This window comes from Mesoplodon mirus (genome assembly GCF_964341445.2).
Source record: "Mesoplodon mirus genome assembly, chromosome: 9".
Classification (NCBI taxonomy): domain Eukaryota; kingdom Metazoa; phylum Chordata; class Mammalia; order Artiodactyla; family Ziphiidae; genus Mesoplodon; species Mesoplodon mirus.
The window spans coordinates 76,073,616-76,090,718 of record NC_138985.1 but is presented as its reverse complement, the minus strand read 5'-3'; the positions used below and the strand labels follow the sequence as shown (position 1 = coordinate 76,090,718).

The 17,103-nt window shown below is 35.4% G+C and overlaps 1 long non-coding RNA gene across 1 annotated transcript in view; it reads right to left on the bottom strand.

The window, feature by feature from the left end:
• LOC309810468 overlaps positions 1–17,103 on the bottom strand; it is a 17,686-nt gene extending 583 nt beyond the window's left edge. Inside the window, exons 1-2 of the long non-coding RNA XR_014294995.1 lie at positions 16,950–17,103; positions 15,784–15,881 (exon numbers count right to left, since the gene is read on the bottom strand). This is a non-coding gene — a long non-coding RNA (uncharacterized lncRNA). The remainder of the gene's footprint in view (positions 1–15,783; positions 15,882–16,949) is intronic.

The window sequence follows — 17,103 nt, the reverse complement described above, 5'->3', positions numbered from 1 at the left end:
ATATTTTAAAAATTCATGAAATAACATTAAAAATTAAATTTAAAAGATTATTATGATATATATGCAACAATGCTAAGAAATTAAAGATGAAAACAGAAAAAATATTTTCATGAGTTAAGAAAGAACAGAATGAACCAACACAAAGTCAAATCAGCAATTTGGGAAACAGACTGAAAATATCTTTAAAATATGATAACTATGAAAGACATGATGGATATCAAAAGCTGATAACATATAGAAAATATACAGAGAATATAGTTTCACATCATGGGTGAACTACATTTCTGAAAAATAAGCTAGAATAAATAAAATAGAAAAATAAAGAAAAAACAAAAAAATATTCAAAAATATTCCCACTGTGTGTGTGTGTCTGTGTTTAACTAACCTACTGACTGTAAGAATTCACTATATTCCACGCTCAAATAATGCAAAAATAACATGAGTTTGACATATTCTGGAAAAGTTTTACATTTTGATAATAAAGAAAATAAGGTCATAAATTCTCATGCATAAAAACATAAGCAACCATTTTTAGGGAATGTAAAGTAATTCTGGTTTGTTATTACATTTTCATAACCTACCATCAATGTGTAAAGACAGTGTAAAGAGATTTTTTAATATGCAAAATAACACAAAATTTTAAAATGATCTTTGTTACCTGGCCCCAAAAATGCACTAACTGAAAACATGAACTCTAAAACAGAGAAGTCTGGATTTATAGAATGGCATAAGCCTGATTCTATCTCATATCATCATCTCTATGATGGCTATTCATTATATTTAAAATTAAGTTTAGATCACTCATTCATTCAATATATATTTTTTGAGCACCAATAGGCCAAGGACTATGCTAGGCAGCAGAATAATGACAAAAATAATGAGCAATATGGTAACAAAAGTGCAAAAGGAAAAGACCAATATTGAATCTTACAGGATGATTACATAAAGTTAATGATACAAGTCTAGAAACACAGATCTTATTGCAAAGAAAGAAATTGCGGAGCAAGAGAGTATTAAGCTAAATTCATCTTAGATTAAGAGGGAGTCATAAGTAATGAAACTGTTCTTGAATATGGAAATTTTGAAAATCATAAATTTAATCGTGTATTATTTTAAAGCTATAGTATAAACTCAATCATTTAAGACAAGTGTAAAAGCAAAGATATACCTATGTAATAAATACTATAATTAAAATAATTTTAAATATGAAAAATAATACATAAAAGACATACTAGATATTAACATACATTAAAAAATTACCCATTAAGAGAAAACATGTATTTTATTTGCAGAAAAAGCAATAAATTGTAAGAATATATTATTTATTTGAGAAATAAAGTACAAAATTAAATAAAAATGTAAAAATGAAATGATATGTGAAATAATTTTGAATATGGAGAATTTTAAGAGTTTTTGTATATGATGCCTATGAGAATGGGTATAGGTAAATAATATCCCTAAATAGCTATACTTGTTGGTACTACAGGTGATTTTACAATTTGTAATTTCTATATTTCCATTTTTTTCTTAAAAAGTATATACTTTAAGATTAGTTTAGGAGTTGAAATTTTTATGAAAAAGCAAACAAACAAATATCTCTGGCTTATTTATTATTTTGTTTGAGCAGAATATTTCTCATCTGTCTTGCTTAATTAACTAGTCAAGTCAGTACTTTGTTATTTTGGCAAAGATGAATAAATCTAGGAATTAATGGCTATGCACAGGGAATATTCTTAGATATCATGACCTTGATTTTAATGTGTCTCTAGAAATGCTGGATATTAAATGAGCTGGAACTTATTTTTCATCATTTGAAGAAATATTTATTCTTACCTGATATACTTAACCCCAAAGCTCTTGAGATTTTTTGTTCTACTTTCCTAGCAAATGACAGCTTTGAAGTGTCTTTCATTTGAAAAGTACTGCATACATTTCAAATGTTTAAATACGACAGGAATAAACATCATTATGATTCCAGTTTGAGGTACAATTTAAATTTTAAAATGGTTATTTTAATCATTTTTTTATGAGGCCATTTTAACCAGTCATCAACTCCCCCATTATCCTCTAATTCCTGTGTTCAGACAGCAGAATTTTCCATTTTTGCCAAGAGTTCTCTTGCCCCATGGCATTTCTGATAATTCATCACCCAGAACTAATTACTTAAAAATCCTTTATACATTTTCCATTTGCTAAGTTCCACCTTAAAGTTTGCATTACCAGAGAATTATTTTTGTTTCTCTTCCCCTCTCTGCACAAAGCCTTCCTGGCCCCTCTCCCCTCCATTTATTCCCGAGATCTTTAATGTTGAGAGGTTAAACTTAGCCCCCGTTTTCCTCCACAGACATGCATGTCCCAACTCATGCCAAAGCTCAGCAAAGCAAAAGGGTTTCTAATGAACAGGACTCTCCTGAATTTTATGGCATTTTATTAAGCATGAATTTTGATTCCTCTCCCGAAACACAAGTATTTCTTCCTAAAATGTAACATACTCCCCCGAAAGGGAGTTCAGTGAATTAGGATTTCTCTGTCCTCTTCCGCCACTATAATAGAGCCCAGTAATGCTCAAAATGTGGTTCCTGGCCTAGTGTCAGCGTCACCCGTGACCATGATAAAAATTCAGATTCTTGGGCCCTAATCCAAACCTACTGAATCAGAAATTCTAGGAGTTTCCCCATTGATTCTGATGCCTGAAAAAGTTAACAAGCAATGAAAATAATCTGCAGCCACACAGAAAAATTGTAACATGTATGGACTCAAAATACACTTCTATGTGACTGGGTCATATTAAGAATGGCAGCATAGGGTTGGGAACGGAGGTGGAGAGGTGGGGAGGCACCGGTACATTCAAAGTCGAGTTCTGGTCATGCTGCCCTGAACTTGCCTCATCCCCTGCTTCACTCTTTAATAGCCCTCTTGAGCCTGTTTGTCCTACTCCACTTTCTTCTTCCTCCATCACACAGTTCACTTTAACTCATTGCTGGATGCCTACATACCTGACCTGGATTCAAACCTACCTGCAACTTTTTCTGTGCTTTCCACAGGCAGGGCTCACCTCACTCCCAGGTGAGACTGACCAACTGCTCCAGTTCTCTATGTATCATTTTCCTAGTTTCCCACTTCTATAGCCTTAAACCACCTGGTAACAATTTTTATGGTGTCTCACTGAATGCCTGAGGTCATCAGCAATTCTCTCCACCCTGTCTGGATTGGAACACCAACATCTTCTGGCACTGAATAACCTGCTGCATCTCTGAGCTATTTCTAGCCCTACAGTAGCCAATCTTTGTTAGATCTTGCTGAGTTTTGCTCTGTGCATGCACAGGCCAGCCTTTGGCCAAATGCCTTAAGGTAAACCCCTTCCCCGCCCCCACACCAGACCTCTGATGCCTTCCTCTGCTCAGCAGCCTTTCCTCATGTACTCTGTTCCAGTCACCTCGGAAGCTTCAAACTTTGATCTGTACCACCTCAGCTTAGCAACATTGTTCTCTTCTTAGTCTCTACCTCCACACTGTCCTGTCAGAGTTCCCCCAGGGAGAAAGGCAACAGAAACATGAGGCTTAAACTGTATGTCTCACTTCTCTTGAGGATTCATCATCCTTTGCTGTCTGTTGTCAAATGCCCAGTATGGGAACATAGTCAAGTGCCAGTTAACCCATCAAGGCTGAAAGAGAAGTTCTGAGTCTTGTTTTAGTTTTATTTTTTTTCAAGTTGTCATCTTTCATGTCTGTCTTTCATTTTGACTATATTTAGCAATCCATAACTTTCTAATTTGCTAATTGTAAACGTTTTGGAATTTTTTTGTAGGCTAGACTCCCTAAGAAGAAGAGCCTGAGCTAGAAACTTGGTGAAAGTGATGTATGGAGGGAGGGCTCTCAGGAGAAGAGGCACGAGGGAAGCAGGATGCAGAAGGAGAGCAAGTCAGGAAAGGTGTGGTTTTGCCCAGAGCACTGCCTTTCGCCTGACCCCACAGGAAGCTCTGGAACACGAACTAAAGCAGAGTCTTCTCCACCGTGAGGCAAGCGGGCCAGTTTTATGTACCCTCATTTCAATCATTGTTGACTAATGGCTGTCCTGGGCAGTGCTGGTGGGTGCTTTTGGGGTGGGAATGTGTAACTTCCCAGACAGGTTTGCTCCTATTTAGCTGAGGGAAATCCTCTGATAAAGGGGGTAACTTCGGGCCTTTAGCAGTGAACATTCGTCCTGCTGGTGAAGAGAATGTGAGCAGACAAAGAAAAAAAGAAAGAAGAGAAGAGGAAAGAGAAGAGGAAAGAAAATGGGAAGGGAAGGAAAAAAAAGAAGAAAAGAAAAAATGCATCCACTAAATTCTTGTAAACCAAATAAATAATTTGGGGGATACAGTGAGTATAAATAGATTCTACATAAAAACAGCATTAGGACTTAGCGTTAGCTACTTTTTAAAAGAAACCTTTTCAGGGCTTCCCTGGTGGCACAGTAGTTAAGAATCTGCCTGCCAATGCAGGGGACACGGGTCCGAGCCCTGGTCCTGGAAGATCCCACATGCTGCAGAGCAACTAAGCCCGTGCGCCACAGCTACTGAGCCTGCGCTCTAGAGCCCGCAAGCCACAGCTACTGAGCCTGCATGCCACAACTACTTAAGCCCGTGCGCCTAGAGCCCATGCTCTGCAACAAGAGAAGCCACCACAATGAAAAGCCCACACACCACAATGAAGACCCAATGCAGCCATAAATAAATAAATAAATAAATTTATATTTTTAAAAAAACCCAAATACTTTATTTGAATGTCTAAAACAATATTTAATGTCAGTTTATTAAATATTAGAGAAAGTTTTATATTTCTACTTAAACTGAAAATGTTTTGCTTTTAATAATATCCAATTCTGAGGTGAAAATCAGAAAAAAACTAACATTGATTCCTTAAAATTAGGAATTCAGATTTTTACAAGGATAACAGACTAATCAATGTTTTTTTATATGAAAACATGTATTCCCTTTGTAAAAAAAAAAAAAAAAAAAAAGACATGATCTCCAGAGAATTCCTAAAGTCACTGTTTGTCTTTCTACAAGCGGTATATAAATTCCTTCCTGTTGGGTTTGCCATTATGATTAGCATCATTGTTGGCAATATTTGCCATCATCTGCTTACTTTTTTCTCATGTATTTAGAATGCTTATGAGTGAAAGTCTTCTTTTTAAATATAATTTGTTAAAGAATATTTTGAAAAATCCCAAAGTCAAATTTTCATACTTAAAACCACAATTATTGAAAATATTTATTCAAAATATGTTTATTCTAGCTGATGTTTACTATTTATTGAGCATTCACCAGGTTGCATGCAATGCCTTTGCTGTATTTTTTCCCTTTCCCCAAAGAAATGGAAGTCATTTAATTCAACTTTAGCCAGCAAAGAATTCTTACCAAAGATGTATGAATTTATGCACACTTATGATCTTCTGAGGATGATCTATAACACCTGTTTTCAACTAAATTGAAGGAAATACCCTGTATAATGCATGTTCTGTCAGAAAAGCAATATGGGGAATGAATGCTAACATTTCATGAGGCTGCTACATCACTTCATATTGAAAGGTAGGTCAATCAATCAATCTTTGAAAAAATTACTGGTACTCATTTTATGTGAAATACTTCACTACATGTTTAAAGGGAAATATAATATGGAAACCTACTTCTCAAAGTTTTTGCATTATAATTGGTGGCATCCTAGCATGATAGGAGCCAAAAAAGAACAAAAAGAAATGCTTCCCCGGATACCTGTGGTACTGTCAGACAGTGAAACTAATGAGACTTTGAGTAAAAGAAAGAATGCCTGAAAAGGAAAAGGGGGTGCCTTTCCTTATAGTCTTAGGATATAGGTAGAGGGATGCTTCACAGAGGTAAAAAGACATCAATCTATTAAATGATGAGAGAAAAAAGCTGTAAAATAAGTTTCACAAATTAAGTAAATCTTCACACACCTACAACCTTGAAAATATAACTTCAGGAGTTTTCAGAGCAGAATGTTGCAAACCTTCTAAGAGGATCCATAATGTTAGCCCTGTAGCCTGAGACTTACATTGAAAGGCTTCTGTGAACATTAATCCACTTCCCAATGAGTAGTCTTGACAGATTCAAGAATAAAAATCAAGGATTGGTCAATTGTCATTCCCACTCCTTCCCTGGCAATTAATTTGGCATTGTGCAGACCTATCCAGAGAGCTTAGCATGAAACACTGTGAAGAGTGCTTGAAATGGAAACGTTTGAAATGTCAAAGGACTTAAATGAAGTTGAGTTAGCCTGGCCTCATTTTCCTGGTCAGTAAAGGCTTTTCAGACAGTAAAAACCTACATTTTAGCAGTGTATTTTACATAAATAAAAGAATCTTCACATAAGACATCTATTTTAATTAAAGTTGGAAAACGGAGTGCTTGAAAAACAAAACTATCTCTTTTCTCAGCTTTCTAGTCTGGAGGTACTTTCCTGAATTTAAAATCAGAAATGTTTAAGTGGTAACAGCAACACATTGGCAGACTTCTCCATCCTTCTGAAACACCAGAGTCATTTACATTTGATATGCTCTAGTATTTTTAGTGTTCAATCCACCTTCTGAGTAGCCAGAGCGTCTTTCTAAGAATTCTGCCAGAAATCAAAAATGTCACCATTTGTAATCTGTATTATGTTTTAGGCAGCTAACAACTGAGAACTTTGTCTTCACCTGATGATTTGGAGTAGACTCTGTCAGGGGACCAATGACAAGTCAAGAGAATGAACTGGAACTGGGTATCCCACCTAAGAATCTGGGAAAGGAGAAAACAGAGATGGTGCTCAGTCAGCATCCTTATTAGAGAATATTAGTTAATACTATTGGCCTAGAAAAGCAAAATCAATGGACAAATCCAAAGGCAAGGAGAGGGCAGGAAAAATGCAGATATACCCGGACCCCAGAGGTCTGAAATAGAAGGGCACTGAGATGGTTGTGAAGCAAGGCTGACCCAGAAAAGCTACTGCAAGTGTGACTGGAGTGGCCTGCTTACTGTTCTTTGCTGTTGAGACATGCAGCAAGTTTCAAAGGGTCAGGCTGCCTCAAAGGTATGAAGTCAGGATATAGAGCTAATAGGCAAGTTGGAAATCTATGAAATTAGATAATGGAGTAAAGGCTTCAACTGTGATATATATATCCTAATGAGAAAAATTCACGTTTATTGTAGTGTCTGGTATAGGACTAGATTCCAGAGCATTTTGTCATTGTTAAAATCCTTGCTTGTCAAACTCTCTTCATTATATATTGACCTCATTTTGTTAAGAGTTAAGTTTTTAACTTAAAAATAAATAGAATTATTTAATATGCCCTACACTAAAGCTACTTTCCATGATCTTCCATAATATCCATTATCATAGCAGTCATATCTGCTATGATGTGACTGACCACTTGGATATGGTACCTATATTGCCATCTACTGGAAACTATTTCAAATTACATACGGAAACACCAGACCACAGAAAATGCTGCTATAAAAGAGTTCAGTTCTTTATACAGTGACATAATGGTGAAATTTCTGGTAGACAACATGGTAAAAATAAGCACTGTGTGATAACTCTGCTTTCAGTTCTTAATGAATACAAACAGGCTGTGTGAATTTCTTCACTCAGTGTGCCTGACGTGATTTTGTACAATCAACACCTCATCACCTGATGGTTCTAAATGTTCTGTTTTTGACACACAGGGATGCTTCAAAGTTTTATTAATAAAGTAAAAGACTGGACTTCCCTGGTGGCGCAGTGGTTAAGAATCCGCCTGCCAATCCGCCAGCAGGTTCGATCCCTGGTCCAGAAGATCCCACATGCCGTGCAGCAGCTAAGCCCATGTGCCACAACTACTGAGCCTGCGCTCTAGAGCCCGTGAGCCACAACTACTGAGCCCGCGTGCTACAACTACTGAAGCCCGTGCACCTAGAGCCCGTACTCCACAACAAAAGAAGCCACTGCACTGAGAAGCTCACGCACCACAACGAAGAGTAGCCCCCGCTCGCCGAAACTAGAGAAAGCCTGTGCGCAGCAACGAAGACCCAACGTGGCCAAAAATAATAATAAATAAATTTTTTTTAAAAAGTAAAAGACAAGTTTGAATTTATTCCATAAGGAAAATTATGAATACTTCTTAAATTCATGTTTTATTCTAAACACTGGTATTCTGATGTTGTGTCTTCTCATTATTCTTTACATAATGTTTATACTCAAAGGAAATAGAAAGGAAATGCCTTTCCTTTGTACAATTTAAGATAAAAAACAGTATAATTTAAAAGTAAATTCAAAAAGTATAATTTAAGGTAAATAGCATAAATATTTGAAAAACATGTAAAATGTAATATTATGCATAAAAATGTAGACTTTAAAATTCATTTTGTTGTATTTTAATAAATTGGGCTCAGAAAGACATGGTGATTAAAATCACACCTATGTGATGGTAACATTTAGGATGAGAATACAAGCCTGGGAAAGAATATGATTTAATTTAATCTTAACCACACAGTGACTTTTTACACGGTTCAATTTTCATTAAATTTTTTAAATAAGATCTTGAGGATCTGGAAACTACTTAAGCAAATCAAATTAAATATTTTTTGGTACCAATAATGTATGATATACAATTTTCTACAAAAGAAGTATGATTTCTTGTTATTATAAAAATACGCTGATTCCACATAAAATGTATCAAAATTTACTCCAGTATTAGACTTTGTTTTATATAATAAAGTACCATCATCAGAAAACTTAATATATTGGAACTGTTGCATTCTTCTTCATGGAAAATGACAAATGTTAAGAAAGCAAATTGCTCAATATCTACCATCTATCCATAACTGTAAATATTACAGAAGTGATTTGTATTCACAACAATGCTACATATGTCTCTGTCTTCTGATCTTTGAATTATGCTTCTTAAAATATATTGCATCAGTCTTGAAGAATTATATGATAGCAAAGATCCTTGAAAGTGTATCTGATTCCTCCTGTTGGCTTCAGCTGGAAATGCATGAAAGTCATACTAGATGGGTGAGTCTTATTATTCAACAACTACACAGTAGCAGAAACCACAAATTCTCTTCCAAATAAGTTCATTCTTAAATTCAAAGACCTTTTCTATCAAAACAGTCCTTAATATATGTGCTGCTGTAGGTTAAATTTATTTCCTCCGTGGAAATAGAGAATGACATGACATTGTATATTTAGGATATTATCAGTGAGTTCCCCGGAATGACATCTAATCACAAGAACCCTTGCTAAAAATCTCTTTCATGTCAAAATTAATGTTCAAATATTAATTATATGATTTTAATTATATGCTAGTCTCAGCTTTCTCTTTTAAGGAATAAATCTGGTTACTTAGCCACATAGATCCCATCTTGCATTACAAGATTGTTGTTCTGAAGCTTAAGGGAAGAGTTTCAGTATCCTGTTTTAGCTTCAACATTCTGAGGAACAAATTATGAGTTCTTCACCTGGATTTCAGTTATTGATTTTCCCTGGTATTTTGGATTCAATTCTTTCTACAGTGAGACAACAACAGACTCATTTTTCAGTAAATTCTTTGTGGGAGAGAAGTTCATAGAGGAGTTCTCTGAATCCACTTCTATTTAATGGATTTGTCAGATTCACTGACTCTTCACTGTTCCTTCTGGAAGATATTCTGATACACACAGTATGCTGATTACTCGTGGTTAGTAGGGTCTTCTAAATGTGCTTTTGTATTTCTGCCCACATTTGTCAGGTTGAAAGGCTTGTTTATATCATAAACTGCTGAAGTTTGAGGAACATAAAGGTTACTTTTTATTGTTTAATCAGAAGTGTTCCTAAGCATTTTTCTGTATCTGGGTTCACTGTCTTTGTTTCCTTACAAATACGGAGAATGGAAGCAATCTTGAGCAAATTCTTGTTATGCCTCACCTTTAAGTAGTAATATGATTGATTTATTCCTTTTATAATTTGGGGGTAAACTGAAGAGCTAACATTACAAGCATGTGAACACATGCATGGACACGTATGCTTTATTCTCTAGTGTCATCTGTTTTTTCTACTAACTTAAAAAAAAAGTTGATACCACTTCTGTGTTCCTGACGTCCAAAGAACATAGTTTTAGAACATATACTTTCTCTTTCTGGTATTTTATTATCCTGCGTACATCTGTATGAACTTAAATAATATTTTTCCGAAACAACTAACATATGCAGCCTTTAGAAAGACAATTTGAAAAATTTTACACATAGATATATGAACTTGTAACAATTCCTTAAAACCTGTCTTTCCAATTTTTTCTTTATATCACCTCATTAAAACAGTGTTTAAAAGTATGATTCAGGGCCTCCCTGGTGGCGCAGTGGTTGAGAGTCCGCCTGCCGATGCAGGGGATACGGGTTCGTGCCCCGGTCTGGGAGGATCCCATATGCCGCGGAGCGGCTGGGCCCGTGAGCCATGGCCGCTGAGCCTGCGCATCCGGAGCCTGTGCTCCGCAACGGGAGAGGCCACAACAGTGAGAGGCCCGCGTACGAGAAAAAAAAAAAAAAAAAAAAAAAAGTATGATTCAAAACAGGTGACTCGCAATTTTCCTGAAAACTCAAAGCCCACATGATAGTTAAAAAGCTTTCTACCTTATCCATTTAATCATTTAAGTTCTACTCTTGAGAAACCCACTGTGTAATTTTATGTAGTATAAAGTTAACATTTTTGGTGAGATTCAGTGAAGCTATATTAACGGCAAGTCAAACTTCAGAATCAGAGGTACCTCATTTTCATCAAGCATTATGTGGATGATGGTCTTCTTTCTCCTTGTAAAATGTGTGTTACATTTTCATTAACCATAAAAATACATTAAAAACTCATAATTATGGTAGTAATGATGACTTTTAAATAGTGCTAAGAAGTTTAAAATTATAAAACCTCTCAAGACTTAAATAATATGCAAAATAAATTATTATGCCACTTCACTTAGTGAATATTAAGTAAGCTTCTTTAGCTACTTGTGCCATCAGTTTATTTCACTCAGCTGAATAGTCTAATAATATTTTCATTAAATATTTATATGAACAATCAAACACTGTAAATGAAGAGCATATCCCTTGACATTCAAGATGGTTTCCAGGAGGATATAAGCAGTTTGTTATGTAGGTAGGGCTCATTTGCTATAGCTTAGAATGATGTTTTCCATTAGCTTTGAGTATCATATGTCTGACCTTAGAATAAAGGCTATTCATCATGTCTTCTAATTTCTAAATTTTATTTCTTCATTGAGAAAGTACTGACAATAGAAAATTAAGTGAATTTAAAAGTTGGGGTTATGTTTACTAATTCAGCCAAGGAAACTGATGAACACAGCTCATTTTTTAAAGCATTGGAAAATATACTCTTTGGTGTTATATGTTTAATACCATCCTGTTCATCTCACTTAATTTATATTTCCATTAAGTAAAGGTGAATCTAATATTTGACTTCAGCTTTATATGTGATTTTTCAATTTATGAATGCATGATAGCATAGTGACTGAAATTTAATTGTCACATTTAATTTTAAATCCTACAAGGGTAGTCACATGCTAAGTCTGTACATTTCTCCTCCTGAAATATTTGTCTTACTTTCATGGCTACTATTTGAGATCACTGGAAGTTAATATCAAAATGATCCTGTATGTTATCTAGATTATAAATCTAGAAATTAGATTCATATCACAAATTTCAAATAAATACAAAACTTCTTGGGTTGCCACTTTAAATGCTTGGAAGAAGTTACAACTAAAACTTAAAAAGGTAAAAATTACTAGCTTCAACATCTTATGGAAAAACCTGAACAAACCTTTTGGCCAACCTGATACAAACAGGGATGTACAAAAAAAGTTTATTTTATTTGAAGCAAATTAAATATGACTTATTTGCATCTTTTGTGATTAATGGGAAATTTAATTTAGATTATTATAGGGCTAATCCATACGCAGCTCAGGGCCATGTGAAGGCACTGAACGTCCTTCACCTCAGTACTCTCTGTTTGCTGATATGGAACACCGTCCATAACTGCACAGCTTCTGTAGTCTGATTGTTCCACTATTTCTATGATATATTTGGGCACAGGGCATATATTTGATAAGGACAAAAACCCTGATGTCTAGCATCAAGCCTCTCAGTCACAGTAAATAGGCAATATCCTCCAACTTCTCCGGGATATTGCAAGGGCCTGACTTATTATCCCCACTTGTTCTGGAAACCATAGACCTTAGACCGAGCCCACTCTTCCCTATAATAATGTTTCCAATTCCCACCCCTTAGTCACTAGTTCATCATGTTCCATATATTTCTTGAGAACACAGCATAATATCCTCAATCAATTTTGTCTTATAATAGTTCGAGTGACCACATAATTCGTCATCCAAACCAGAGCATTTTGGGGGTAAGAGGTATTAATAATCATGAGAAGGCAACAGATACAGCTGGCTGTCTCAGATTAGGCTCCCCAGAAGCAGACTCTGGTTTATATTAAAGTGATTTCTTAGGATGTATTCCCAGGAAAACCTGGTAGAGGAGTGGGGAAGTAGAACTGTGATGGGAAAGAGGCCTAGCGAGAATGCTGCATCAGTGAAGTCCCATGGGAGTGCACTTACCAGATAAAGTACAAGACATCCAGTTACAATGGATTTTAAATTAAACAATAATTAATTTTTTATGGTATCAGTATGTTCCAAACATTGCGTGGGACATACTTATACCAAAAAACAATTCCTTGCTGGCTGTCCTGTTTTTTATTTGCTAAATTTGGCAAACCTACCCAAGAGGTCTTTGGAGAGTGAAAGAATGTGGATCACACCTGGGAGGGCCAGGGGACAAGAAAGTTAGTATATTTAAACCTCCACATCCATCAGTCACTGGTGGAGCACAGCTCTGGATGAATATAAATTCCCAGGCAATTCCATCTTTCTGGGTACTCAGGCAAAGGAGATCATAGGAGTCTGAGGGCAGAATTTCCACAAAGAGACACAAGTGCTAGCTGTTGGCATAGAAGCCACACTGGGAGCTTCCATGTGCAAAGATGGGAAAAAAAGAGACCTGAGTGGGTATGGGTAGAGCACTGACAGCATCATATTATCCCAGGAAAACTGAGATGTGTGGTTGTCCTGACAATAGCCAGTGGTCTATGCTCAGGGCTTGAAAGCGCTCCTGAGACTAAGAAGAAGAAACACTTTTTTGGAATTAGATGGTAATGGGGTTCTTCCAGAACACTGGAAAAAATAGTATACCCTCCCAAACATCCACAATTTTACATCTCAATGAATTACCATGCCATCAAAATTAACTGGGACATATACTCTCCATTTTGTAGATATTGCAAGTGAATTTATTCCCTAAAGATTATTTTAACTTAACAGAAATTAAAAGGTCATGAAATGAAGCTTCTTGCTTTATTTTCAGACAAATTTAGCCATTTATGATATATTATCATCCTGTAAGTAGGACTAAGATGCATGTTACTTAAACACTACCTGAAGATTAATTGGAGCTTCATGTGGTACAGAAGGCAATGGCTCCAATTAAGAGTGAAAAAACTCAGAGTATGAGACATAACTTGGAATAACCTTCCATTTCTTTTCAGGTTCTTCTGGTAATTCCATATCCTGAACTTAATGTATAGGCCTCCTAGGTAATTAGGTTGCTAATTATTATTGGAGTTTCCTCTGACCCTAAGGAATTGTACAGTTAAATTTATTCTAAAAGTTAACTACAGTTTTCTGACTCCTTGGGGGTGAGTCAAGAAGTAAGATAATGAAAATTTGCTTCCAGGTTCAGAAGAAGGCCTTCTCCTATAATATATAATGCCTAATTATTCAACATAAAAACATCACTCTTTTACATAGATAATTTACAGTTTCTATCCTACCACTGAACTTGGCTATCAATTAGCTTGTTGAATCTGTTAGTGCATGCATGTAAATATGCATGTAGTGTATAATGGTACATGGAATAGTCAGTGGTAAGATAATTAGATTGATATCCTTGAGATATTGCCTAATAGAACTACCTAACCCATCAGGATGCATCTTTCTTTAGGAAATATGAAAAGTAACTTTCAGTCCAGAGGTCTAATTAGGATATATACTTTCTGGGGAGCCAGAATGTATAGATCCTCCTCTCTTCATAGCCATGAGACCACAGGTATGTTTGTCATTGCAGGATACTGAATGTTCTTACAGAGAAAAAGTATGTGATGAGTGGTTCCTTGAGGAGAAAAAAACAAAAAAACCAAAAAAACCCTCTGCAACCCATGATTTATTTGATTATATCCACGTTTTTTAGCTTAGCCTGCAAGATCCATCTTGACCTGGCTCCTGCCTTTTCCTGCCCTCACTCTAGTGGTCCCTTTTTAAACACACACCATTACAGCATACCCAAAATTAACATTATATCTTTCCCTTTGCTAAAACTGCTCCATCTCACTGGAATGTGCTCACTACATCCCTGTCTCACATCCCCTGGCTAACAGCTACTTATCCTTTAATACTCCATTCAGGAAACACACTTCAGGAAGTCTTCTCTGTTCTTTCCCAGACTTGGTTAGGCATTTCATCTATTCTCCCATAATGTATAGTGCATATACTATCTTCAAAACCTGATGCATTGGCATACTTTACCTATGTATGCATCCCTTTCTCTGGAGAGGAAAATTTTTGAGCAGAAGATGAGATCCAACTTTCTTTGCATTCTCTAAATTTAGCAGAATATCCAGGACACATAGGAGGATTTCAATAATAGTTTATGGAATAGATGAATGAATTAATTAATCGCATACTCTGGCTTACTACTGAAGCTGAGAATAAATAACCATGAGCAGAGGATAAGAAAATGTCAAGCCTTCAGTTTAAATACAGCTCTATTTCATTCTAAGTTGGTTCTTAAATAAGGCTATAATGCAGATAATTGTTAGCTGGTAGATTTACAGTATAAAGTATTAATACCACGTTAAATTAAAACATGAAATTCATGTAGAGTTTTTTTATCGGTCTGCCATTAAAAAAGAGAATATTATAATATATACAAATTTTTACATCCTATTTTAATCATTTTTCATATTCATATATATTAAACATATGCATATACATATGAAAGCAAATGAATGATTATAGTAATATTACTATGAGAATAAAATAATCATTCATGTCTACTTGTCTACATCACCTTATGTCTTAAGAGTTAAGGAGACAGGATTAACTTCTTTAATTTAAGATTTAAAGGAGACAATTGATTAGCTCTGTTAAAATCAATTAACAATGATATTTAGAATGTCAGAGTAAATTCAAACACTCTGATCTTAAGTTTTTCAAATCCCAAGAGAAGAAAATTTCATTTAGTCTAATCAGAAAAAGTAGAGGTTGCCTAAGACCAATAAACTTAGATCTGGATTCTAGGAATCAAGGACTGAGCCTATCATCAAAGCATTAGACTATTATTCTCTCTTACTATTTAATCAGAAACTGGTAATTGTCATTTTGCACATAAATTAAATTCTTTGAGGCACATTAGATGATACTCTAACATTTAAATAATGCTTTTCATCTTTAACATAATTTATAAACATGAATTAAGTAATCTTCCAAAGAGGCTATTTGAAAATTTTATCTCCCTTGAAAGCGATTATGGTTAAAATTTCCACTTAGTGGCATTGCATATAATTGTGCAACCATTACACTTCACAGCTAAACTAATCCATCATTTTTTCCCCCAGTTACCATGTACTCTGATACTAAATGAGATAAGAATTAGATACTTACATAGTAATTTTATCAGGAACCTGGACCAGTGGACAGTTTTATCCTTCATATCTAGTTCTTGTGCTTCTGGGGGAATTCCCAGTGATGCCGTTCTATTCCTTGAAAATAAAGTAGACAATGGTCTTTAATACCATTCTTTAACAGGAAAAAATGTTCACTGTTAACAATATCACATGGGTACCACATTATTAATGAAATGAAAGGAAGAACTGCGTTATATGTTATCTTTTCAGTTGCACTGGATGAACAGAGACACAGTCAGGCAAAATGCAAATAATGGGGATTTATTATGAGGGTATACTGGAAAATAGGAAAGAAGAAGAAACATTTTTGTGAGCATCACATTAAAAATTCCCTCAAAGAAAGATACAAGTGGCTTTTTTTGTACTCTTGTCATATCCCTACACTAAGCCATAGGCTACTAGCTCTTTGATCAGTCAGCTGGTTATAGACCAATCAAATGTTGGCCAGAAAGGCAGGGTAGCATGGTACAAAGTATGGCAATCTTTGTATAAAGATTTTCTCACCAGAGAGCTGAATAACCATCAAATCTTTAGCAAATGTCCAAAGGGGACAAAATAAGTAGCAGGCATCTGAGGTTTATCAGAAGAAAGGCAATACAACTAGCAGTGAAGATGAAACTTAAGAGTTTTTCCAGTACGAAAATCATAATTTATGGAACACTCACTATGTAAGATGTGCATTACATATATCAATTATTTTATTTAATCATCATAACAACACTTGGAAGGTAGATATTGCTAACCTCACATTACAGATAAGACCCCAAAATTTAAGGAACTTGATCAAGTTCACACAACTAGTATTAGATCTAGAATATCAACTGAGGTTTGGCTGATATTAAATCTAATTCTTTCCTCAATGGTACCACACTGACTTTCACAGGAGTTATTATAAAATCAATTAATGGTTATGAGTTGAACCTCATGCTGATTACTCATATGCAACAATCTCTCGTTCTTATTAACTTGGAGCATATTAAAGTGGGATATATTCTTTTCCTATTTGGGAGAGGGTGGAACAAATTTTACACATTCATGGATATGAAAGAAATAATTATTTTTCTTTGGCTCAGAACTAATGGGAGGCAAAAGTCAGGTGCACTCAGCAAAGACAAGGTCATTAAAAATAGAGTCAGGGAGTACCTTGTCCTTTGTCCTCTGTCTCCCAGGCTGGTGCTTCTTTATTTTATTTTATTTTTTATGCGGTACGCGGGCCTCTCACTGTTGTGGCCTCTCCCGTTGCGGAGCACAGGCTCCGGATGCGCAGGCTCAGCGGCCATGGCTCACAGGCCCAGCC